At 46.6% G+C, this 27,470-nt stretch overlaps 1 long non-coding RNA gene and 1 pseudogene across 1 annotated transcript in view; one reads left to right on the forward strand and one right to left on the reverse strand.

Moving 5' to 3' along the window:
* Positions 1–1,324: 1,324 nt before the first annotated feature.
* The window catches only part of LOC145531436 (uncharacterized), a 58,935-nt gene continuing 32,789 nt past the window's right edge, over positions 1,325–27,470 (forward strand). The window contains exons 1-2 of the long non-coding RNA XR_014072443.1: positions 1,325–1,437; positions 7,958–8,101. This is a non-coding gene — a long non-coding RNA (uncharacterized LOC145531436). The remainder of the gene's footprint in view (positions 1,438–7,957; positions 8,102–27,470) is intronic.
* LOC145533634 (U2 spliceosomal RNA) lies at positions 9,327–9,411 on the reverse strand (annotated as a pseudogene).

Raw genomic sequence — 27,470 nt, forward strand, 5'->3', positions numbered from 1 at the left:
CAGGGTCTGCCCCCTCCTTGCAAGAACTTAAGCTGGTCCATGCTGGGTCTGGCCTGAGGCTAAGAAATTAATGACAGGAGGGACTCTGAAGCCTGGCTGGGTCTCAGCACCTTGGAATACTCCACGGTGTCTCTTCTTCTGATGTTTGCTCTTGGATGTGGCTGGGCGCTCGGGGGTAGGGGTGTGGGGGCAGAGTCTGCAGCTGGCCTCAGCCCACCTGTTCCCCTCTGCCTGCTTCCCGGATGCCCGGGTGGTGGGAGGGGAGGGACCCACCAGCAGCCGCACAGCTGTGATTCATTCTGTACAAGCCTGGGGCCGCAGGTCTGGCCCAGCCCAAAATGGAAACTCGCTCTCTATCAGATGGGGGCCAACTCTCTCTGCCCCACACCTTCTTCACATGAAATGTTCTCCCACATTTTTTTGGAACGTAACTTTACGCGAGCCCGGCCAAGCTGAGGCAGGGAGCTAACGGAAGTTTAGCATCGGCCCATGGGGAAGCAGGAACAAAAATTAAAACAGCAGGAGACTCGATCCTTTTGCCCGTTCCAGCCCCGATTCCACAGCCTCCAGCTGGAATGGCTGCAACAGCTGGGACTTATCAGTGGCCCTCACATTAACCCATTGGTTCCAGGAGTTGGGATTTCCTGGACCCAAAGCACTAATTTTTGCAAGTTTTTTATTTTTTTAAAACCTTTCCTCTTTCAAGGAAGTGGGGAGCGTGTGTGGGCGAGGAGGCCAATTTGGGCAGCAAATTGTTTCAAGCGAACCCAGCAGCTCGGACAAAGGAAAAGGAGCTCAAACGGCCCTTGTTTATTGTTCCTGGAAGGCCTGCTGGGGTCCCCGTATTCCAGCCCCACAGGACACCTTTTTGTCTTTGGCTTTTGGAAAACAAAACCCTGACCCTCATCACCGGCTCCTGAACTAATGAAATAAAACAAACGTGGGAATCTAGGACTGGAGAGGTGACACTACTCTCCCTCATGGGGGTACCTTCAGGTCCCCAGTAAGCTAAGTGCCCTCCTTCAACTGGACTCACGGAGGTGGTGGATGGGGCAGGGGCCCGGCCAGAGGTGTTAGCAGAGGCCAGAAAACAAGTCAACTTCTAACTACCCCCCCTCGCCATGGGCTGCATGTTTCTCATGTCCCTCTTCAGAGGCTCACCCACAGGAGCCAACTGGTAGCCAAACTACAAAAGGACAGTCAAGTCCAGCTGAGGCGATGCCGAGCTCCACGCCGACCACGCCCTGTTTCCATCCGGCCGATCAGCGCCGGGATCCGTCGGTCACGTGGTCACGATGCGCATGCGCACACGGGAGAACGCCTCATCCGGGTCCTGGCGTGGCGGAGGAGCCCGGCCATAGGTGTTCCTGCTGAGTGTTGAAACTCTTCTCCGTCTTGTGCTCTCGCGGGAAGGTTCCCTGCGAATAGCCCCACCAGGTACGTATGTGTCAGGTTCGCGGTGAAGTGACAGAGATGTCAGTAACCTTGGTATTTTCCAGTGGGTTGCCAGTGTTTGGCATCCAGAGGCCTAGAGGCTGCACAAATTGGAAACACAATTCTCTCCGCCCCTCTCCTCGCCAGCCCACTTCTCCCCGGGGAACCCCTGCCTCAGCCTGGGAGCTCAGATACCTCCTGTTCAGTAGCAGCTCGGCTGTGGGACCAGCCGCAAGACCCTGCAAGCATCCCTCTAGAGCCCCAGGGGAGGAGGGTGAGGTGCCTAGGGTTTGAGAGGAAACAGCTGAGGCCACGGTAAGGTACTGGCTTGTGGACTTGGGGGCAGGGATGTTTTCTCACAACGCGTGGGGCCTTTTCTAAACTGGTATTTGGAATCTTGGGGGATCAGCACCCACGTTCTGAGGGAAGGCAGTCCTCGGGACACCAGGCTGAGGGGAAGGCAGGGGAAGAAACCTCATCTCCTGGCTGCAGGCCCGGGGCAAGGAAGCAGGGAGGCCAGCAGTGTCTGCATGCCCAGCAGGGAGAAGAGAGGACGGTGATGGGGCATTGCCGGTGGGCCCACAACGGAGGCTTCCAGAATGTTACAAGTTCTGTGACAGTCAGCCCCCAGAACAGGGCTCCGTGCCACCCTCCTTCTGGCAATGGTACCGTCTGTCCGAGTTGCACGGTCTTATATCCTGTGAAGGGCAAGTTCCCCAGGAAGCGTGGGCTCTCAAGGGTTTATAGACTGGTTTCCTGCAGGACAGGAGCCCCCTGGGTTCCAAGGAGCAGGAGGAAAAGAAAGGAGGAGGAGGAGTTTTGCAATTACATCCTGGGAGGCCCGGAGAGCAAATGGCAAAATGGTCTTTAAAGAACTAACTATGATAAAGACACGAGGATAACTAATACGCTTTCCCGTAGACCTGGCTTTCATTTGCTTATAAACACCCCAAGAGACAGCCCAGATTTATTTAAATAGCCCGGATGATATATAAGGCAGTGGAGAGGCAGGTGGGAAATTGCACTCAGACCGGCTTGGAAACAGATGAAAGAAACAGGCCCACGGCTGCAGGGAGGGGACGGGTCCCTGGGGAGGCCTGGAGATGGGGCTTGGGGGAGCGCCGACAGCACCCAAATGCCAACAAGAGAGATGGTGCCCACATCATGAGGCCCAGATGGCTGCAGGGTAAGCCTGCTAGGCTCCTCCCAGAGCAACTCTGATGGGTGACACAGGGGAGAGGTAGAGAATATTGAATTTCAGATCAGACTGCTGCCTGAGCTCTGATTCCTTATGGGCCTCGGCTCATTTCTATGATGGGTGAATAAATGATTATTATCTGCATGTTACTTAGGGTGAAAAGGGCCTGGCCTGTGGTGACTGGGTGCCATCCTGCAAGGGTGGAAGCTTGACCAAGGCTGCTGATTTGGGCTTTACGGTATTGGAGGCTCCAGGGCCACCTGGCAAAGCCAGACCTGGGCATGTTGTGACTATAGGTCGCCAGACATCACCCTCTGCTGCTGAGGAGGGTGCAGACCCCCAGACCCTCTGGAAGGAGGGGACACAAAGCCTGGTGTGCCAGGCCCCCTTCCTCACAGGTGTCCTGTGTCCAGGGTTGCTGGTGGCTGTCCTCTCTCCAGGCAGGGCCCCTGCTGGGTTAGGCCACTTTACTGTTTGGTGAGCGGATGGGCAGGCGTCTTGCTCAGTGGAGTCCATCACATCACTTCTTGTCCTGCTGTTCCTCTGGGCGCTGGCTCCAGACCCAAGGGTAAGTTGCAGGCTGCTCTCCAGGGCTAGATAGTACAGGCGCTGTGCTGCGGTCACATTGCATTTTCTCAAACTGTCACGTCTCAGAGGCGCTCAGCCATTGGAAGACTGCTCCCTGGAGTGGGAGATCTCAGCCTTGCCTCCACAGTCCCCCTGCGGTGGCCAAGTGGCTCTAGCTTCCTCACTGCAGCAGGCCATCACTGAGCCAGGGTGAAGTCTGGGGGGGGGGGGTGGGCTGCCAGCCGCCTGGCCACTGCGCCTGGATCCCTTCCCCTGCCTGCCTTCCTCAGTACATGATTTCAGCTTCAGGATGACGAGCGGGCAACCCAATACAATGACGAGACCCAAGCAGGGGCTCCCAAAGGCCGACTTGAGCTCCGTGGGCCTTGGCACGGCTGGACTGCCTGGCCCCGCGCCCTCCTAGCCTGTAGTTTCCTTCCTCTGGTTTTGTCCTCTCTGTTCACTGCCAGACACTCTCCATTGTCTGTGACTTCATCATGGACACAAGCCTCCGTCAGTTGGCAAGTGGGGACGGAGCCAAATAGTTTTCTGATCAGCCTCATCCTTGGCATGCTCTAGGCAGCTCTGTACTCTCCCCACTGCTTTCCCTGCTGCAGCCCTGGTTCCCGGCAGCCTGGGGCCCCCTCTGCTGGCGGCTGGGCTCCACGGCAGCTCCTGAGAGGCCTCCGGACGGGTGGCTGGTGGGGCTTATGTACCAGGGAAGCCAGTTCAGGGCTAACAGGCATCTGTCTTGGCTCCTGCAATAACCAGGGATGGGAAAGGAGGACAGAATTGGTCTAGCTAGTCATGCTTAATTGGGGACATCTGCTTCCTTGAGCTGAGCCAGCAGCCGTGTGTGTGGTGTAAGTTCAGATCATTGTCACCGAGGTAGGGCCATCTGCCCATAACACAGGGCACAGCTTCCCATGATGCTCCAGTAGGCTTGATCGTTCTAGGTCAGTTTTCTTCTTCTTAGGCCTGAGATCCAGTGTGGGACCTGGAGCGCCGCTCCTAGCAGCCATACAGCTTTCTGAGTAAATGTGAGAGAGATTCTCTGATTGAGTCAGGGAGCGCTGTGTCATTCTGAGGGAGAAAGCTCTGTTCTACCGAGATACTACGAAGTAAAAAGGCCTGCGGTCTTACAGCCCATGGGCCTGGTCACCAATTTCTCTCTGAAGTCATTCAGCCTGGGACCTGCCAGCACTGTCTCCACGGCCTGACCTCTGTTAACAGCCCATCGACATCTGCAGGCTAGACATTTCTAGCATCTTCCTGAACACCCGTCTGGTTGAAGTTCTGTCCGGTGGACAGCAGTGGAGGCAGGCCATGCAGAATAAAAATAGACTGATGACCCACACAGGTTTTTTTTTTTCTTTTTGGTTGCCTCTTGGGCCGGATTTCCTGAGGAGTGGGAGTGGGAGAGGCGTGAGCATTTGTCACTTGGTGCAGGAAATCCTGACTCCCCAGATGGCAAGGAAAGCAGACACCTCTGTGAGCCTCCCACCCCCCAACCTGAGACAGACAGAGGCTTGTCGTCCATGGGGGCTGGGGGCAGGTGACTGGCTGGTGTCACCTCTGAGCAGAGCGAGGCTCAGGGTTGCTGACCGGCCTGCAGGAGCCCGGCCCACCTCCGTACCCAGGTTTGTGTACATAGCTCCTTTCTCACGGCGCAGCTTGTCTGTGGTCAGCAGTGACAGGTCAGTTGTCAGGATGAGACCATCGCTGGGGAAGGTCCTCCTGTAGGTCATGGGGGCCTGTTGTTCCAGGCCCATGTCCTCACTCTGGCCGGGCCTGCAGGCCCCTCCAGCCCCAACCTGCAGGGACCTGCCCTGCCTGGCTCCTGGGCCTGACTTCTTCCCAGGTCCAGCCTCCTCTGTGGGCTCTCTGAGGCCTGTGTGGTGTCCCCTCCCTCTGTAGCCCCTCTGTCACCTGTGTGGTCTCCCTCTGGGGCTTTGCTCTGCTTATCTCAGTGGCCATTCCTCACAGGGCCTTCCCTCTGTCCCGGTTACCTTGAAGACTGGATCCATCTGTCCCCATGTGATTGGAACCTCATCTCAACTCTATTTTAATGAACCCCTGTGTCTCTAAGTGTAGACTCTGGCCCTGGCTCCATTATCATCAGCCTTTGACAAGTTGCTCTGCTTCAAGGGGTCTCAACTTTGTGGTAACGTCCCCTCCGGGGTATATTTAACAGCATCCAAGATTTTCTTGGCTGTCACACTCGGGAGAGTACCTCTGGACTCTGCTGGGTGGAGGCCAGGGCCCCTACTGAACCTCCCCCTGGGGAACAGGCAGCCCCCCCCCCCCCCCCCCCGCCAAGCAGGGCAGTGTCCACCCTGAACAGCATGACCGCTGAGAACCCAGCCTGAGTCTCCTCACTCGTGAAAGAGGAGGATTGTGAAAAATCACCTGGGATGACCCAAGTGGAAGCAGATGGAAGGTCAGTGCCCTTCACATCCTGCTGTGTCTGCTCCCCTGCAGTTGTTCATTCTGTGAAGGGGGGACAGTGCACAGTAACCGCCAGCACCCACATGTGCTTGTGTGGGTTACCCCCCTGGATCCTCAGGGAAACCCACTTGCACGGGGCTAGCATGAACCCTACTTTCCAGGAGAAGATGTGGGCTATCGGAGCTGCTAGGAATGAGCCAGCCTGAGCGTGTAGTGGAGCCGGATCTCCCAGCCCCCACTTAAATCCCCAGGCTTCTCTGGTGGCTCAGTGGTAAAGAACCTGCCTGCCAGCGCAGGAGACACCAGTTCGATCCCTGGGTCGGAAAGATCCTCTGGAGAAGGAAATGGCAACCCACTCCATATTCTTGCCTGGGAAATCCCCTGGACAGAGGAGCCTGGTGGAGTACAGTCCATGGGGTCACAAAAGAGTCAGAGAAGATGGAGTGACAAAACAACAAACTCAAATTCCTGGTCAAATCACCTTGAGACAGTGTTTGTAAAAGCATTCAAAATGGCCAGACCCTGTGCAAACGTGATTATGGTTCTTTGTCTGTAACCCCATCTGCACCTCTGCCTCCCACAGGCTCACTCTGAGACTCAGTCAGTCCCTAAAGATGAATCTGATGTGCACGACACTGGTGAGTCAGTAGAGGCTGTTGTGCGAAAACTTGGAAGCTGCTAGAAGCTGGGAAGGGTCTCAGGGGCTCCAGGGAGCCTGCGACCTAGTGAAAAGTGGCCACTCACAGCCAGTGCCTGGCCCAGCTGCCATCTGCAAGGACATTGAGCCCCTGTCACTGGACTGGTACACATATGCCGCTGGCCAAGGGCACCAGTGACCAGGGTCGGGCAGTTTGCCTTGTGGCAGCAGCACGGTGGACACAGCATGACTCTGTTCTCTCGTAGTCACCAGGGAGAAGTGGCCAAGCTCCCTTGGGGACACGTGTCTAGGAGCATGGCAGGCCCAGCCTCACACCATTTACTGAACCACAGTCAACCACTGTCGTCTTATATTTAAAGGGCAAAAAAATAAAGAGCAGATCCAGTCAGTGTGGCTCACCTGTTGTGCCCTGGCCAAATTTGGGGGAACAAATTTACTTATCATCATCATCATTTCTTCTTTGTTTTTCCATTTGGGAAGTGAGAGATTAAATCTGTCAGTGAAAATCTTTTTCCCAGGTTCTCCCCTAAAAATAATCCTGAGATTAAGAATGGTTACTCCTGCTTCCCGCTTTAACGCCCATAAGTCTCAAGACATGGACAAAATTCTGTGAGCAGCACACAAGAAGTAACAATCATTCTTGTAAGAAAAAAATCATCAGCCTAATAAGAAGATAACATATTGCTGTAAATAAAACAGGCCCCATCACCTCTTCTGCCCAGGAATGATGACCAATTTATCAAGTGTACACTGAGTAATGATTTTCCATGGGGGCAGCAGCTCTTATGATAAAGTGTTACTGCTCCAGCTGCATTATTATAAACAACGTCCAATTTATGGTGTTAGGGAGCAGATGCGTGTCTCGGTGATGTGTCACCATCATCTAGAACAAGCCATAAAATCTAGGCTGTCGTGTATTTTCTGGCCGCACACTTCAAACAATTAATATTCCTATAAAACAGTCTTGATCACAAGCCCAATTTAGAAATTAGTTGTTCGATATGATGATTAAATTCCCGAGCTGGAACTTGCCGTGGCCAAAGGTGAGTCGCCAAATGTGACAAATCTTGCACCACTTCTCAGACGGAAGGAGCTGTTGGAGACACTGGGGATTTTTGGTGAATTTTAAATGAAGCACCTTCACCTTCGGAGGATGCCACGGTCCTGCCCGCCTTCCAGAGGAAGATGAGTCACCGGTGTCTTCCTGTATCCAGCAAGTCAGTCTATGGAAGCGGCAGACGCACACCCAGAAGGGCGCTTCACCTTGATGCGTGGCGGAGTCTACCCTGCTCTGCCCAGAAGGCCTGAGATGAGTACCTTCTTCCCCAGCTTGGGGAAGCCAGACAGAGCTGCGAGACTGGGGTACCCAGAATGAGCACTGAGAGACATAAAGCTTGGATGATGTCCCTCTAGAGTGTACGCCACCAACAACTGGGTGGACAGAGTGACAAGCTATGGGAACATTGTCACTAATAGGTTATTTTAAACAGGTGGGCAGGGCCAGGCCCAAAGTTTTCATCCATACCTTGTCAGAAAAATAGCATCGTTTAATCATTTAGTTTGCAAAACCTGTTTTAGCATTCAGTTCACATTTAGGCATATCTCATGTTTCCTTGGTCATTTCAGAAGTGCTGTCTTTTGTGTATCTGTAGGTTCCCCAGGATGGAGATGAATTCCAGAGGTGAATTTCGCTGTATTCAACACAGCCCATTGCATTTAAAATGGAAGAGCCAAGAGGAAACCACCAGTCACTGATCTGGGGAACACAGATGGCCAGCTGTACACACTATGAGAAGGTACACAGGAAACTTGGGAAAGACAGTTTGGTCATAAGTATCCAAACCTGTGTGCTCTGACCCAGCTGTTTCACTTCCAGGAACTTATCCTCAGGAAGAGAGTCAGTGGAGGGTTACTTAACAGAGCATCCCTTGTATGCCCAAATGTCCAGTGTGAGGAGATTGACTCAGTCAGTTTTGGGGCATCCAGGTGATAAACAGCTATGGAAACTGTGTTATGGAACATGTGGTTGATCTGATGTTCAGTGCAGAATGTCACCAAAAAAGCATATCTCATATGACCTCAATGTCATATGAAAAAGGGTATGTTACTTACACTTGGGGGAAAAGAATTGCCAAAATATTAACAGTGATTATCTCTGTAGGTGCGAGTGAATGGGTGTCAATTTTTTTTCTCTGCATTTTCTGAATATTCTATATTTGTTATTATATTTATGTTATGCATTATATATGTATGTTATGTATTATACTTGTTATCAGAGGAAAAGAATTCCTGTGACTGTTGAAGCACGTTCTCCAGTTAGCAGAATTCTCACAAATACTGTGAGAATTGGTATGGTATACTATATTCTACTGTATTATTCGATAAAGACTGTATTATACGATCAAGTTCTATTTGTCACCAGGGGGGTGTCAGGGGGCTTCTTGGCAGTTCAGTTTATAATCAGATGATCTTGAAGAGAAGTGGAAAAGGAAGAACCAGGGCTAGTTGAACTCAGGGTATTTTCTAAAGAATATCATGTGTGATGACCTCACCTTGGAAAGAAGATGTAAGATGTGTACTGGGTACATTTTGGTTTGAAATTCACCATAAATTGGAAAGAAAATGATCACCTTAGCCCATTCAGTTCAGTCACTCAGTTGTGTCAGACTCTTTGAGACCCCATGGACTGCAGCATGCCTTTCATACTGTTCCTGGGGTTCTCAAGGCAAGAATACTGAAGTGGTTTGCCATTCCCTGTCACTGTTTCCACATCTATTTGCAGTGAAGTGATGGGACTAGATGCCATGATCTTAGTTTTCTGAATGTTGAGTTTTAAGCCAACTTTTTCACTCTCCTCTTTCACTTTCATCAAGAGGCTCTTCAGTTCTTTTTCGCTTTTTGCCATAAGGGTGGTGCTATCTGCATATCTGAGGTTATTGATATTTCTCCCAGCAATCTTGATTCCAGCTTGTGCTCCAGTGGACCATGTTTTGTCAGAACTCTCCACCATGACCTGTCTGTTTTGAGTGGCCCTACACAGCATGGCTCATAGTTTCATTGAGAACAGATACCACACTTGATCTTAGCTAAAAGGCTGAGAAGTGATAGTATAACTAAACCCATAGCATAGCTTAGATTCCTGGTAACAATAAGTTGCCTGTTCATGTAAAATGGAGCAGTGAAGTCAAAACCAATTATACTTACCCTGCTCAGGAGGGTCTGGTGCCCACAGAACCAATAAGAGAGGAGCCTGGCCTGGGGAGCTGGAGTTGGTGAGGTCCACTCATTTACTATCATTGTGCCATGAGACTCAGACCTAAACCTTCACGTTTCCCCAGATGGAAGCCATGACTGGGAGAGTGGGCATGATCGGCCTTGTCTGGGACTGGCCAGACCACCACCCCCTTTGTCCTTCACAGTCCGTGTGCATGTGTGCCGGCCAGAGTTCACCCATGTGTATTTGTGCCAGCCGTTGTCCAGGCTGTGAGGTCCTGCACCAGGACTGGTCAACCCAGCATAAGGCAGCTGTAGATGCCCTGCTTTGTTCTCTGTGTCTTAATAAACAGCCACTTCCTCTTCTCATAGTATTGGGGGGCTCAGCTCCTTAGAATTGTGGGCTGGGGGGCTTATTTAGGGAGATATATAACTGTCTTATGCCCTCCTGCACTCAAGATTCCTTTCTGTATTTCTGAACAGTGGTGCTGTTGGCATTCAAATAAGAAAAAAATGTCACATGGGTTTGACCCAATGCTGAACTTGAATTTCTTTTAGTTTTCCCTAAGAATTCCTCCAAAGGAATACCCATGGGGCCCTTTCTGACTCTATGATCACCAACAACACCCTCACCGCTCTTCAGAGCCACTGCTGGAGCCATTCTGAAATCAGAGGTTTACTCCCCAAGGAGAATTGAGGTGATGCTCAAAGCCTTTGGCCCTGACTCCCCTCCCCACCTGCACCCTTTCCTCTGGAGAGTGGCTTTGCATAACTGCACGTTTGTGTGATGACTTGCCCGTTCGTTCTTCTGGTGTTCCAATACCCCATCCCTCTGATAATTGCCTATCTCTGTAGACACTCCAGTACTCTTGCCTGGAAAATCCCATGGATGGAGGAGCCTGGTAGGCTACAGTCCATGGGGTCGCTAAGAGTCGGACACGACTGAGCGACTTCACTTTCACTTTTCCCTTTCATGCACTGGAGAAGGAAATGGCAACCCACTCCAGTATTCTTGCCTGGAGAATCCCAGGGATGGCGGAGCCTGGTGGGCTGCCGTCTATGGGGTCGCACAGAGTCGGACATGACTGAAGCGACTTAGCAGTAGCAGTAGACATGTAGAACTTGCGGCCTTGGCCTATTGTGAGACCATAAATCTTGGAATATCAAAAGATGAGTCAGGCTCTATATCTCAACTCATTCATTCTTTCAGTTGATATTTGTTAAGAACCTTCTGTTTGTTGGGCAGTGTGAAAAGGGGCTGGGACACAGTAGTGATCAGAGAAGTCAATCCAGCAGTCAGATGACTGATAGGAAGTTGTAAACTGAGATGCATATTCTGAGGAAGGAAAAGAATAAAACTGAAGGGGGAGTCTGTTATAAATGTCACACTTAGTCTGAGCAGCCAGGGAAGGTTTTCAGTGAAAACGTCCTTGAACAGAGACCCGGAGGCCATGCATGGGATGGCCGGATGAAGGGATGGTTGTGCTGAACTTTGATCTTTCTGTACGTGGGGAACAGGATATGCAAAGGCCTATGTTAAAGCCACCAGACCTGGTAGGGGATGCAGAAGCCAGGGTGGGCAGAGCATAGAGAACAAGAGCATCTGACTAGGGGCCTGGGAGGCTTATTAGAGAATTGTTTTTTTTTTTTTTTAATTGAAGTGTTGTTGATTGAAAGTATTGTATTAATTTCTGCTCTCCAGCCAAGTGATTCAGTTATACATATATATACATTTTTAAGTGTTTTTTTTTCCATTTTGATTTATAACAGAATATTGAATATAGTGCCCTGTGCTATACAGTAGGACTTTGTTGTTAATCCATGCTATATATCATAGTTTGCATCTGCTAACCCCAAGCTCCCAATTCATCTCTCTCCCATCCCTTTCTCCCACCTACCCGCCACCCTGCCCCGTAACCACAGATCTGTTCTCTATGTCTGTGAGTCTGTTCCTGCTTCATAGATAGGTTCATTTGTGTCATATTTTAGATTCCACTTGTAAGTGATATCATATGATCTCTGTCTTTATGCTTTCTTCACTTAGTATAATAATCTCTAGTTGCATCCATGTTGCTGCAAATGGCATTATTTTCCTTCTTTTTCATGACTGGGTAATATTCCATTGTGTACATGTATCACATCTGTATCCATTCATCTGACAATAGATATTTAAGTTATTTCCGTGTCTTGCCTATTGTAAATAGTGCTTCTATGAACATAGGGGTGTGTGCCTTTTCTAATTATAGTTTTGTCCAGATACATGCCCAGGAGTGAGATTGCTGAATCATATGGTAGCTCTGGTTTTTTTTTTAGGTACCTCCAATACTGTTCTTCATAGTACCTGTACCAGTTCACATTCCCACCAACAGTGTAGGAGGCTCCCTTTAGAGAACTGGGTTTTATCTTAAGACCCTGGGAGCCCTTGGAGGGAGAGCTGATTGCAGCCCTGCATTTTGAAAAGATCATTGTAGATGAGGTGTGGGGCATCAGATTGGAAGAGAATCTGACTAGATCCTAAGAGACAGCCACCATGGTCGACCAGGTGAGAGATAAAGGCATCCTGGACTAAGGTGGCCACCCAGGAGGTAGTGTGCAATGAGTAGGTTTAGAGATACTTAGGAGGTGAAATGGTCGGCACTGGGTGATGGGTTGGTGTGGGTGGTGAGGATGAAGGAAATGATAAGGATGACAGTTTTCTGGTTGTGTCACTTCAATAATGGGAGGTGGATGCCATTCACTAATGTGGAACTTGAGGGGTGGGGGTCAGTGGGTGTTGGCATCTGGGGCTGAGAGGAAACCATGAGCTTGCTTTTGGAAAATTTGGGTTTGAGGGTATCTGAGATAATTGGAGGAGATGTCAAATGGGGAAAGGCTTTGAGATGGCACAGGGAGGAGACTAGAGAAGATACTGCAGTGTGGGGCTTGAAGATCTCTGTGAATGTTTATTGTCCCCTATATCCTCCTTTCCTTAATGGTTGCATCAGGTGCCAGGGTGGCTGCTCAGTGTGACAAGCTGTGAGATCTGGAGTCTTACTGGCATCTCTTGAAAAAACCAGGAAGAAACTAGAACTCCTCTTTAAAGACTGTGTTCAAAGTGGTGTTAAAGAAACAGACTTACAAACTTACAGAATAATCTTATAATTGCCAGAGGGTAAGGGTAGGGGAAGGGATAGTTAGGGATTTGGGGATTGACATGTACACACTGCTATATTTAAAATAGATAACCAACAAGGACCTACTGTGTAGCACAGGGAACTCTTCTCAATATTCTGTAACAACCTAATTGGGAAAAGAATTGGAAAAAGAATAGATACATGTATATGTGCAACTGAATCACTTTGTTGTACACCTGAAACTTAACACCATTAATCAACAGCACTCCAATATAAAATAAAAAGTTGAAGAAAAAAGAAAAAATGAGATGTAATATTTCATCCTTTGAAAACCTGGAATAATAGCATACCATTCACATAATCTGGAATTTTTAGAACAAGAAATATTGATGAATTAGAAAGTAAGGTTTTAGGAAAAAAATTGAGAAGCATTCTTACTTCTCAGACTCCCTGAAATGCCCTAGTGAACCTAGCTCCAAGGGAAAGATGGGCTTGTCCCTTCTGATTTTTTTTTTTTTTTTGAGATATGGTAGATTTACAATGTTGTGTTAGTTTCAGGTATGAGTTTCAGTTTATATATGATTTACAATGTTGTGTTAGTTTCAGTTGTGAGTTTCAGTTTTTTGTATATATATATATACACACACACACACTTTTTAGATTCTTTTCTGTTATGAGTTGTTACAGGATATTGAATACCGTTTCCTGTGCTATGCAGTAAATCCTTGTTGATTAGCTATTTTATATATGGTGTCTATATGTTAACCCCAAACTCCTAATTTATTCTTCCCCTTTTGGTAACTATGTTTCTATGTCTGAGTCTGTTTCTGTTTTGTAAACAAGTTCATCTATCTTTTTTTTTTTTTTAGATGCCACATATAGATGATACCATATATTTGTCTTTGTCTGACTTACTTCCCTTAGTATGATAATCTTTAGGTCCATGTTGCTGTAAATGGCATTATTTATTCTTTTTTATGGTTGAGTAGGATTCCATTGTGTATATACATACCATATCTTCTTTATCCATTCCTCTGTCAATCTAAGTGGACACTTAAGATTGTTTCTATGTCTTGACTATTGTGAATAGTGCTGCTGTGAACATAGGGGTGCATCTATCTTTTTGAATTACAATTTTTCTCTGAATATATGCCCGGGAATGGGATTGCCAGATCATATGTTAGTGCTGTTTTTAGTTTTTTGAGGAACTTCCATACTTTTCTACATAATGGTTGTACCAATCTATATTCCCACCAATAGTGTAGGAGGGTTCCCTTTTATCCACACCCTTTCTTAGCATTTATTATTTGTAGATGTTTTGGTGATGGCCATTCTGACCAGTGTGAGGTGATACCTCATTGTAGTTTTCATTTGTATTTCTCTAATAATTAGTGATGTTGAGCATATTTTCATGTGTGGTTTTGTTTTGTTTTGTTTTGCCTTAGAGTATGTCTTCTTGGAGAAATATCTACTTAGATCTTTTACCCATCTTTGTTTTTTTGATACTGAGCTGCATGGAATATTTGTGTATCTTGGAGATTAATCCCTGTTGATTGGCTTATTTGCAAATACATTCTTCTATTCTATGGGTTGTCTTTTCATTTTGTTTATGGTCTCTTTTTTTTTTATTAAATTTATTTATTTTAGTTGGGGGCTAATTACCTTACAGTGGTCTCCTTTGCTGTGAAACACTTTTAAGTTTAGTTAGATCCTATTTGTTTATTTTTATTTTCATTACTCTGGGTTGTTGTTCAGTTGCTCAGTCATGTCTGACTCTCTATGATCGCATGGACTGCAGCACACCAGGCTTCCCTGTCCTTCACTATTACTCTGGGAGGTGGATTCAAAAAGATATTGCTTCGATTTATGTCCAAGAGTGTTCTACCTATATTTTCCTCTAAGAATTTTATAGTTTCTGGTATTACCTTTAGGTCTTTAACCCATTTTGAGTTTATTTCTGTGTATGTTGTTTCTTTCTTTCACATGTAGGTGTCTGGTTTTCCCAGCACCACTTATTGAAGAGACTGTCTTTTCTCCATCGTGTATTCTTGCCTCCTTTGTTGTAGATTAATTGAGCATAGGTACATGGGTTTACCTCTGGGCTTTCTGTCCTGTTCCATTGATTTATATTTGTCTTTGTGCCAGTACCATACTGTTTTGATTACTGTAGCTTTGTAGTATAGTCTGCTGTCAGGGAGCCTAAGTCCTCCTGCTCCATTTTTCTTTCTCAGGATTGCTTTGGATATTTGGGGTCTTCTGTGTTTCCATACAAATTTAAAAGGTTTTTATTCTAGTTCTATGAAAAATGCCATTGGTAGTTTGATAGAGATAGTATTGGATCTGTGGATCAACTTGGATAGTACAGTCATTTTGACAACATTTATTTCTCCACTCCAAGAACACAGCATATCTTTCTGTTTGTGTCATCTTCAATTTATTTCATTAGTGTCTTAAATAGTTTTCAGAGTGCAGTTGGTTTGCCTCCTTAGGTAGATTTATTTCTAGGTATTTTATTATTTTTGATATGATGGTAGATGGGATTGTTTCCTTAATTTCCATTTCTGGTCTTTCATTGTTAGTGTATGGAAATGCAAGAGATTTCTGTATATTAATTTTGTATCCTGCAACCTTACTGAATTCAGTGATGAGCTCAAGTAGTTTTCTGGTAGCATCTTTAAGATTTTCTGTGTATAGTATCATGTCATCTGCAGACAGTGACATTTTTACTTCTTACTTTCCAATTTGGATTCTTTTTCTTTTCTGATTTCTGTGTCTAGGACTTCCAAAAGTATGTTGAGTAAAAGTGACAATAGTGAACATCTTTGTTCTTAATCTTAGAGGAAATGCTTTTAGCTTTTCATTGTTGAATATGATGTTAGCTCTTGGTTGTCTTATATTGATATTTATAGAACATTCCATCTGAAAGGAGCAGAATACACATTCTTTTCAAGTGCACATGGAACATTCTCTAGGATAGATCACATGCTGGGCCATAGAGCAAACCTTATTAAATTTAAGATAATTGAAATCATGTCAAGCACCTTTTCCAAACACAATGCTATGAGATTAGAAAATCAACTACAAAGAAAAACTGTGATAAACACAAATATATGGAGGCTAAATAACATGAAATGGGTGAATTTAACTCAGATGACCATTATATCTACTACTGTGGGAAGGAATCCCTTAGAAGAAATGGAGTAGCCATCATGGTCAACAAAAGAGTCTGAAATGCAGTACTTGGATGCAATCTCAAAAATGACAGGATGATCTCTGTTCGTTTCCAAGGCAAACCATTCAATATCATGGTAATCCAAGTCTATGCCCCGACCAGTAACGCTGAAGAAGCTGAACTTGAACGGTTCTATGAAGACCTACAAGACCTTTTAGAACACCCCCAAAAGATGTCCTTTTCATTATAGGGGACTGGAATGCAAAAGTAGGAAGTCAGGAAACACCTGGCATAACAGGCAAATTTGGCCTTGGAGTACAGGATGAAGCAGGGCAAAGACTAATAGAGTTTTGCCAAGAGAACGCACTGGTAATAGCAAACACCCTCTTCCAACAACATAAGAGAGGACTCTACACATGGACATCAACAGATGGTCAACACCGAAATCAGATTGATTATATTCTTTGCAGCCAAAGATGGAGAAGCTCTATACAGTCAGCAAAAACAAGACCGGGAGCTGACTGTGGCTCAGATCATGAACTCCTTATTGCCAAATTGAGACTTAAATTGAAGAAAGTAGGGAAAACCACTAGACTATTCAGGTGTGACCTAAATCAAATCCCTTATGATTATACAGTGAAAGTGACAAATAGATTTAAGAGACTAGATCTGATAGAGTGCCTGATGAACTATGGACAGAGGTTCATGACATTGTACAGGAGGCAGGGATCAAGACCATCGCCATGGAAAATAAATGCAAAAAAGCAAAATGGCTGTCTGAGGAGGCCTTACAAATAGCTGGGAAAAGAAGAGAAGCGAAAAGCAAAGCAGAAAAGGAAAGATATTCCCATCTGAACGCAGAGTTCCAAAGAATAGCAAGGAGAGATAAGAAAGCCTTCCTCAGTGATCAATGCAAAGAAATAGAGGAAAACAGTAGAATGGGAAAGACTAGAGATCTCTTCAAGAAAATTAGAGATACCAAGGGAACATTTCATGCAAAGATGGGCTTGATAAAGGATAGAAATGGTATGGACCTAACAGAAGCAGAAGATATTAAGAAGAGGTGGCAAGAATACACAGAAGAACTGTACAGAAAAGATCTTCACGACCCAGATAATCACGATGGTGTGATCACTCACCTAGAGCCAGACATCCTGGAATGTGAAGTCAAGTGGGCCTTAGGAAGCATCACTATGAACAAAGCTAGTGGAGGTGATGGAATTCCAGTTGAGCTATTTCAAATCCTGAAAGGTGATGTGTGAAAGTGCTACACTCAATATGCCAGCAAATCTGGAAAACTCAGCAGTGGCCACAGGACTGGAAAAGGTCAGTTTTCATCCTAATCCCAAAGGCAATGCCAAAGAATGCTCAAACTACCGCACAATTGCACTCATCTCACACGCTAGTAAAGTAATGCTCAAAATTCTCCAAGCCAGGCTTCAGCAATATGTGAACTGTGAACTTCCAGATGTTCAAGCTGGTTTTAGAAAAGGCAGAGGAACCAGAGATCAAATTGCCAACATCTGCTGGATCATCGAAAAAGCAAGAGAGTTCCAGAAAAACATCTATTTCTGCTTTCTTGACTATGCTAAAGCCTTTGACTGTGTGGATCCCAATAAACTGTGGAAAATTCTGAAAGAGATGGGAATACCAGACCATCTGACCTGCCTCTTGAGAAACCTGTATGCAGGTCAGGAAGCAACAGTTAGAACTGGACATGGAACAACAGGCTGGTTCCAAATAGGAAAAGGAATACGTCAAGGCTGTATATTGTCACCCTGCTTATTTAACTTATATGCAGAGTACATTATGAGAAACGCTGGGCTGGAATAAACACAAGCTGGAATCAAGATTGCCTGGAGAAATATCAATAACCTCAGATATGCAGATGACACCACCCTTATGGCAGAAAGTGAAGAAGAACTGAAGAGCCTCTTGATGAAAGTGAAAGAGGAGAGTGAAAAAGTTGGCTTAAAGCTCAACATTCAGAAAACTAAGATCATGGCATCTGGTCCCATCACTTTGTGGGAAATAGATGGGGAAACAGTGGAAACAGTGTCAGACTTTATTTTTTGGGGCTCCAAAATCACTGCAGATGGTGATTGAAGCCATGAAATTAAAAGATGCTTACTCCTTGGAAGGAAGGTTATGGCCAACCTAGATAGCATATTTAAAAGCAGAGACATTACTTTGCCAACAAAGGTCTGTCTAGTCAAGGCTATGGTTTTTCCAGTGGTCATGTATGGATGTGAGTGTTGGACTATAAAGAAAGCTGAGTGCCAAAGAATTGATGCTTTTGAACTGTGGTGTTGGAGAAGACTCTTGAGAGTCCCTTGGACTGCAAGAAGATCCAACCAGTCCATCCTAAAGGAGATCAGTTCTGGGTGTTCATTAGAAGGACTGATGTTGAAGCTGAAACTCCAATACTTTGGCCACCTCATGTGAAGAGTTGACTCATTGGAAAAGACTCTAATGCTGGGAAGGATTGGGGGCAGGAGGAGAAGGGGACGACAGAGGATGAGATGGTTGGATGGCATCACCAACTCGATGGGCATGGGTTTGGGTAAGCTCTGGGAGTTGGTGATGGACAGGGAGGCCTGGCCTGCTGTGATTCATGGGGTCGCAAAGAGTCGGACATGACTGAGTGACTGAACTGAACTGAAATAACATGTTACTAAACAACCAATGCATCACCAAAGATACCAAAGCATAAATAAATACCTAGAGACAAATGAAAATGAAAACATGACAGTCTAAAGCCTTTGGGCACAAGGAAAGCAATTCTAGGAGGGAAGCTTATAGAAATACACTCTTACCTCAGGAAACAAGAAAATTCTGAAATAAACAACCTAAACTTACACCTAAAGAAACTAGAGAAAGAGCAAACAAAACTCAAAGTTAGTACAGGATAAGAAAATTTAATGATCAGAGCAGAAATAAATGAAATAGAGGTGAAGAAAATAAAAGAAAAGATCAATGAATCTAAAAGCTGGCTCTTTGAAAAGATAAATAGAATTGATAAACCCTTAGCCAGACTCATCAAGAAAAAAAAGGGAGAAGGCTCAAATCAATAAAATTAGAAATGAAAAAGGAGAAGTTACAATTGATGCCACAAAAATATGAAGGATCATAAAAGACTACTACAAGCAACTATATGCCAATAAAATGGATAACCTGGAAGAAATGTGCAAATTCTTAGGTACAATCTTCCAAGACTGAACCAAGAAGGAATAGAAAATATGAACAGACCAATCACAAGTACTGAAATCATAACTGACATTTAAAAAATTTCCAGCAAACAGAAGTCTAGGACCAGATGGCTTCACAGGCAAATTCTATCAAACTTTCAGTGAAGGGGTGTAATACCCATCCTTCTCAAACTCATACAAAAATTTGCAGAGGAAGAACACTCCAAAGCTCATTCTATGAGGCCACCATCACCCTGATACCAACACCAGACAAAGATACCACAAAAAAAGAAGATTACAGGCCAGTATCACTGATGAACATAGACACAGAATTCCTCACCAAGATACTACCAAACCAAATCTGTTGACGCCTTAAAAGGATCATGCACCATTCTCAAGTAGGATTTATCAGTCAGTATAATACACCACATTAACAGATTGAAGAATAAGAACCATATGATTATCTCAGTAGATTCAGAAAAAGCTTTAGACAAAATCCAGTACCAATTTATGATTAAAACACTCGAGAAAGTGGGCATAGAGAGAACCTACGTCAACATAAGAAAGGCCATGTACAACACATCCACAACTAACAGCATGTATCTTTTCAAATGTGTGTTTTTGTCTTTTCTGGATATATGCCAGGAGTTGGATTGCTGGATCATATAGTAACTTTAATTTTTTAAGGACCCTCCGTACTGTTTTCCGTAGTGGATGCACTGATTTACATTCCCACCAACAGTGTAGGAGGGTTTCCTTTTCTCCACACCCTCTCAAGCATCTATCATTTGTAGACTTTGTTGTTGTTCAGTCGTGTCCAACTCTTTGCGACCCCATGGACTGTAGCACGCCAGGCTTCCCTGTCCTTCACTATCTCCTGGAGTTTGCTCAGACTCATGTCCATTGTGTCGATGATGCCAACCATCTCATCCTCTGTCACCCCTTTTTCCTCTTGCTGTCAATCTTTCCCAACATCAGGGTCTTTTCCAGTGAGTCAACTCTTTGCACCAGGTGACCAAAGTACTGGAGCTTCAGCTTCAGCAACAGTCCTTCCAGTGAATATTGAGGGTTCATTTCCTTTAGGATTGACTAGTTAGGTCTCCTTGCTGTCCAAGGGACTCTCAAGAGTCTTCTCCAGCACCATGATTTGAAAGCATCGATTTTCAGCACTCAACCTTGTTTATGGTCTGTCACATCCTTACATGACTACTGGAAAGTGAAGTCGCTCAGTTGTGTCCAACTCTTTGTGACCCCATGGACTGTAGCCTACCAGTCCCCTCCGTCCATGGAATTTTCCAGGCAAGAGTACTGGAGTGGGTTGCCATTTCCTTCTCCAAGGGATCTTCCTGAACCAGGGACTGAACCAGGTCTCTTATCGCAGGCAGACGCTTTACTGCCTGAGCCACCAGGGAAGCCCTACTGGAAAAAGCATAACTTTCACTATATGGACCTTCATAGGTAGACTGATGTCTCTGCTTTTTAACATGCTGTCTAGGTTTGTCATAACTTTTCTTTCAAGGAGTAAGCATCTTTTAATTTCATGGCTGCAGTCACCATCTACAGTGGTTTTGGAGCCCAAGAAAATAAAATCTGTCACTGTTTCCACTTTCCCTCCATCTGTTTGCCATGAAGTGATGGGACCAGATGCCATGACCTTAGTTTTTGAATGTTGAGTTTTTAATGATGGCCATTCTGACTGGTGTGAGGTGGTACGTCATTGCAGTTTTGGTTTGTATTTCTCTAATAATTAGTGATGTTGAGCATCTTTTCATGTACCTACAGGCCATCTGTATGTCTTTGGAGAACTGTTAAGGTCTTCTGCCCATTTTTTGAGCGGGTTTGTTTTTTGATATTGTGCTGTATGAGCTGTTTGTATATTTTGAAAGTTAAGCCCTTGTCAGTCACATTGTTGGCAAATATTTTCTGCCATTCTGTAGGTTGTCTTTTCATTTTGTTTCTGGTTGGGTCTGGCTCTTCTGATGTGGGATGGAGGTCTCTCTCTCTGCGTGCCTTCAGGAGGTTCTCAGAGGTCCCTCCTTGAGGCCATTCATTCATGAGACCATCCTTGTGATGTTTCCCTCACTATGGGGGGTCTCCCTGTCACTTTGAAAGTTGAGATAGTGGGGTGACTTCTAATGCCAGAACCAGTTCTCTGAGTCTCCCAGCACATTTGGTTGTTGAGCAGTTTAGCTCAACTCTGACACTAATGACCCAGAATGAGGGCAAACCTCCAGGTTATGGGCTGCTTTTCCCAAGGCTGCCCCCACTTCAGACACCAGTCACAGGTCCTGGGCATCCCCTACTATTGACCGACTGACTCTAAGTCAGGGATTCCCTTGATAATTTGCTAGACTATCTCCCAGAACTCAGGAGCGCACTGCGCTTGCATTTACCATTTAGTATAAGGGATTTCACAAAGGATACGTATGAACATCCAGATGGGGAGATACACAAGGCGAGGCCAGAAGGGTGCTATTGGGGTGTAGCACCCTCCTGGCACATGGATGTGTCCACCAACCTGAACCCTGTGCCACTGGGATTTTTATGGAGCCTTCATCATGTAGACATGATTGACCAGTAACCCAGTCCCCAGTCCCTCTCTCCTCCCCAGAGGTTGGGGTTTGCAGCTGAAAGTTCCTAGCTTCTAATCGTGATTTGGTCTCTGGCAGCTTGCTCCATCTTGAGTTATCTAGGGGACCACCAGGAGTTACCCCATTAGGACAAAAAGTTCTCTCATCACCCAGGAAATTCCAAGAGATCTTCCCAGAGACCAAATAGGACAAAAGAGATTCCTATCCCCCTATCACCAGAGATTCCAAGGCTTTGAGAGGCTGTGAATCAGGAGCCAGGGAGAAGGACCAAAGGCCTATTTCTTCTTACATACAGGTGGCTGGTCCACCCTTGGGTAGGGTAGGGGCACTCCCTGGGAATTCTAGAACCTTCTGCAGCTAAGATTCCACAGTGGGCTTCCCTGATGGCTCAACTGGTAAAGAAGCCACCTGCAGTGTGGGAGACCTGGGTTCGATCCCTAGGTTGGGAAGAGCCCCCAGAGAAGGAAACAGCTACCCACTCCAGTATTCTGGCCTGGAGAATTCCATGGACTGTATAGTCCATGGGGTTGCAAAGAGTTGAACACGACTGAGTGACTTTCACTTCACTTCAAGCTTCTGCAGCAGCTGCTGCCTGTCTCCCAACCTGCCCTTATCACCACCCTTACCTGGTGGCAGAGGGCACTCGTCTCTGACACTGGAACCACCTCCGACCAGGGCAGCAGGGTCAGGAGACCCCCAAACCCAAGCAGCTGAGGACGCAAGAGCAGGGGGTGGGGTGTGGGGTAGGGAGGAGGCCTGTTCATGCTTCCAGTGTGTGTCTCTGGTGTGTGACTGTCTCACAAACGTGGGGTCTCTTCCATCACATGCAGCAGCAGGAAGAGGCTGATACTCAGCACTTGTTAAGTCTCTCATCTGGGGAATCTTACCCACCTTATGGCCAATCCTCAGATACCGCTGGGAGGCATAACTAGTCCCCGTTTTACAGATGAGTAACCTGAGGCTCACGCACATTTGAAAACTTGCTTAAGGTCACAGTTAAGTGTCAGAGGCAGGATCCAGACCCACATCTGGTGGACACCAGCGTCTGTTCTGTATGCCTCCAGGTTCAGGCTGGGATGGAAGCCAGACCCAAGAGCTGATCCCTGGAGGCTGGCCAGACCCATACCACAGTCGGCTGACTTACCCGTAAACTTAAACCAGGGAGCTGAGAGCCCAGACAGGCCGCAGAAACCCCGTTCATGGTTTGCAGCCTTTGCCGGTCTGGCAGGACAGAGGGGAATTTTCCTCAGCTACTTCCAAGCTCTTCTGGTGTCTCTGGGACCCTATTTGGAAGCTCATAGGCATCTTCATGAATCAGGGCCCCTCTTCTTCCTTGAGACACAGCCCATCAGGAAGCCCTCCCGCATCAGGCCCCCATTCCCCCACCTTGTGTAGGTATCAGGGCTGGACTCGGGGAGAACATGGTGGTGAGTCCACCAGCTGGTGTAGACAAGCATAAAGCTCTGCATACAAACAGCTTAGCCCCCATGGAGAAGGGTGGCCACCCAGTGCTGTCCCCTACCCACTTTTCCTGCTGCCCATCAGAGCTCTTAACTCACTTTCTTTGGCCAAAGAGACTGGTGGGGGAGGGACAGCCAAGTTGTGCCCTTAGGGCAACTCTGCTCCTATATTTAAACCCACAAATGTGTCCACATATGTTGAACCTCCCTCCTCTCTGTGAACCCTTTCTCAGCCTCCCCGTTTTCCTCCCTCCCCCAACTCCCCTGACCTCCCTGGGTGCCCCATTACTGTTCAGAACACCCCAGACTGAAGTAATTGGGAGAAAAAAGTACCTGATGAGCATCACACTTTAGACTGCTTCTACCCCTCCAAGTCCCTCTTGACCTCCATGGAGGACTTGACATCTGTTTACCCATCACGGCAAGTGGTGTGCACATGCCATCTTGTGACCTCCTTCTGGAAATGATTATTGTGGAGGCCCCTCTCCTTGTATGGACATCAGCAGCTTGCCAGCCATCTCCAGCGACTCCTCAGCGCCCAGCAGGTCGCAAGGTTCCAGGCTTTGCTTAGTCATTGCAGGACGGCTGGGCGTATGGCTGCCTCCAGCCCAACGCTATTATAAATAGCCTTGCTGCCTCCCAGTGTTTTGCACTGAATCACCCACTGCTTAGCTATTTAACCGTTTCCTGGGGAGGGTCCTCCCTCACCACGGAAGCAGGAATATGCTTTAATCTCTGGAATCCCTCTCCCTGCCTGCAGTGATGCTGGGTCCAAGAAGAGCTCCATAAAAGAATTAGCCACTTCTTGAGCTCTTGCTCTGTGCCAGGCACCAGAGAAAGCATTTTCCACGTATTTTCTCATCTGATCCTCAGGGTGTCCCTGTGCAGTGAGGGCCGCTGGGGTTCTTACTGTATAAATGGGGAAACCGGCCCTTAAAGCCATTGAGGAATTTTCCCAGTCACATAGCCAGTGAACGGTGGGGTATCAGTGTGACATGGGCCAGTGGATCCACAGGCACCTGCTGGGCTGTCGGATGAATTGATCTGTGCCCACATCTGCCCAGTGTGATTCCTGGCTCATACCAGGCTGACCTATAACTTGGGAAGAACATTCCTCACTTCAGCCCCATGCAGGGTCCCATGATGGAAGGTCAGTTCCTAGGCTGCTGGTTCCAGGGAGAAGCCGCCAGAGCGAGCTTCATATTCCTGCTCCAGCTCCTGAGCCCCCAGACTTGAGTTTTCAGAACAGAAGCTGTGTTCTTCCTCCGGTTCCCAGGAGAGAAGCTGGGCAGGAAGGACATGGGGTTCTCCTTGCGGGGCCCTGGGCACCTCAGGTGTCTTAGGGGCTGGGGACCACAGACATCCCTGAGAAACCCTGAGGGCCAGCAGTCGGGGCCTTGAGGTGAAGGAAGGCTGGCAGGGCCACCACCCCAGGAGAGGAAGGAACAGCCAGGTCCCTCTTCTTCCTGAAATTCCTACCTGCTTGGGCAGCTGCAGCCCCAAGTGGTCCTCTGCCATCACCTGCTTGGCACGGTGACATGGAGAAGCACATGGGCTCTACCCTCCTTGTCACTCTGGTCAGCCTGGTCCTAATCACCCATCTCACTCTGAGAAAAGGGTCTCACCACGGCGGCCCCTGCCACGCCATCAGGGCTGGAAAAGCCTCTCAGATCATGCTTGACCTGGCCCCCTGCCTTCAGACAGGTGAAGATCCATGTCCTCGTCACTCAGGGGACATCACTGAGGCCCAGAAGGACGAATCCATGGGCCGGATGTTGCTCAGGAGCCATGGGTGGGGCATCCCTGCTGGCAGCACTGGCACAGGCACCCAGCAAGCATCACACATCTTTAAAAATAGCATGATTTTTCTTTCTGATTTGAAAAACAGTATATTCTCATTTTAGAAACTGTCGGAAAAGGAAAATGAAAACTGTTCATTATCTCATCACTTGGAGGTAACACAGTATTAACAGTTTGCTATGGTGGCTTAGTCCGTAAAGAATCAGCCTGCAATGCAGGAGACCTGGGATTGATCCCTGAGTTGGGAAGATACCCTGGAGAAGGAAATAGCAACCCACTCCAGTATTCTTGCCTGGGAAATCCCATGGACAGAGGAGCCTGACGGGCTGCAGTCCCTGGGGTTGCAAAGAGTTGGACATGACTTAGCAACTAAACCAGCACCACCATATTATACACCTTTCTTCATGCACATGCTTTTTTACATAATTATGTTCACTTAGACAATAGTTTGTGTAATCTGCTTTTCTCACTCACCCTTATAAACATTTCCCCCAGTTATTCAGAGATCTTTGTAAATATGCTCTTTGTTGCTGCATATACTTGCTTGATATCACACCAGAATTTTCTTAAGTACTTCCTTAGATAATATTTGCTCAATCCCAGTTTTCTGCTGTTATTAATAATTCTGGGGTTAACATTTTCAGAGTAAGCTTTTTCTGTATTTCTGTGAATTTCCAGATCTAGACTCCCCAGATGGGAAATGACTGGTGGGTCAAGGTTCTCGGCAAATCACTCTTCAAGGAGGGGTGTCCTTTTACACTCCTATGGCAGGCCCCATTCACCCCTCTGGTCTTGAGTGTTCCCAGTAAAAAAAAAAAAAAAAAAAGTGTAATATGTAATAAAATGATCACAGCTCATCAGTGTCTGCAGTCGTGACCTTCTCCAGGGCTCAACTCCATCAATCATGTGGCTGATAAAAGGAGTATGTCCTACATACAGGACTCTCTGCTAAGCATCTTACCTTCTTTATCTTGTGGGATCTTCCCAGCATCACTGGTCAGGTGCTGTTACTGCCTATGCTTTGCAGATAAGAAACCCAAGACAACAGAGAGGTTCAGCGAGCTGCCCAAAGCACACAGCTAGTAAGTGAGGGGACTTCAGTCAAAGTGTCCGACTCCTGGACCTGAAACGGGCCAAGCCTGGACCACTCTGCTCCTCATGAGTCACAGTGAGGAACCCATGAGGAGCTTCATACACGGTTGACTTCATTGTGCATCAAGGGCTAGACCTGCAGTGTCAAGCCAACCAAAGCAGCCGTGGCCGTTCACATAGCCTGCCACGCTCAACACCATGAAGAGCTATTTGTGATGTGCCAAGCTCTCTGCAGGATGGAAGATTGGGAAAACATCACTCTTTCCCTCAAAAGTTTACAAATTAGTTGAGGACTGAAGAGAAATACACAAATAACTGATTTATAAGATGTACTATGTAAGGGTCTTGAAAGAGAAATTCGAGGATCTTGGGTATTCAAAGACGGGAGAGACAGCTGGCTGGAGGGCTCCACTGAGGAGGTGCCGTATAAGCTCCATAAAAAGTGGGGAAATTTTAGTTAGCAGAAATGGTAGGGAACCTTGGGCAGAAGGCCTCAGTGACCCAAAGGATGGAAGGGTACTGAAGGAATGATAGGGTGTCCTGTGTGGGAAGTGGTGAGGGTAGTGATTGCCAAGGTGTTTTTTAATCACGGTATATTTGATTTACAATGTTGTGTTAATTTTTCCTGTACAGCAGAGTGATTCAGTTTTATGCATATTCTTTTTCATATTTTTTTCCGTTATGCTTTATCATAGGTTACTGAATATAGTTCCCTGTGCTATATATAGTAGGGCCTTGTTTATCCATCTTATATATAATAGTTTGCATCTGCTAACCTCACACTCTCAGTCCATCCCTTCCTCTCACTCCCTCCTCTTTGGCAATCACCAGTTTGTTTTCTATGTCTGCGAGTCTGTTTCTGTTTCATAGATAAGTTCATTTTTAAAATATCTACCTATAAGTGATACCATATTTGTCTTTGACTTACTTCACTTAATGTGATAATCTCTAGTTGCATCTATGTTGCTACAAATGGCATTAGTTCATTCTTTTTTTATGGCTGAGTAGAATTCTGTATCTTCTTCATACATTCACCTGTGGATGGACATTTAGGTTGTTTCCATGTCTTGGCTGTTGTGAGAAATTCTGCTATGAACATAGGATTGCATATATCTTTTTGAATTATAGTGTTGTCTGGATATATGCCCAGGAATGGAATGGGATTGCTGAATCATATGACAGCTCGATTTTTAGCTTTTTAAGGAACTTCCATGTTCTCCATAGTGGCTGCACCAGCTTACATTGCCACCAGCAGTGTAGGAGGGTTCCCTTTTGTCCACACCCTCTCTAGCATTTGTTGTTTGTAGACATGTTGTCAATGGCCATTCTGACCCATGTGAGGTAGGCTCTGCTCTTGACATGGGCTGCAGGACCAGAGGCTGTGTCGCCGTCAGGAGGGACGATGCCAAGTGCCCGTGGGAGTAGAAGGGGGCTCTTGAATTCACGAGATGGGTGTGAGAACGGGAGCAAAGCGACCAGACTTGAGAGTCTCTCGAGATGGAATTTATGAGATGGGATGATAGGGGTGAGAGGGCG

Source organism: Giraffa tippelskirchi, chromosome 13 (assembly GCF_054371585.1).
Source record: "Giraffa tippelskirchi isolate mGirTip1 chromosome 13, T2T-mGirTip1v1.2.pri, whole genome shotgun sequence".
NCBI lineage: Eukaryota > Metazoa > Chordata > Mammalia > Artiodactyla > Giraffidae > Giraffa > Giraffa tippelskirchi.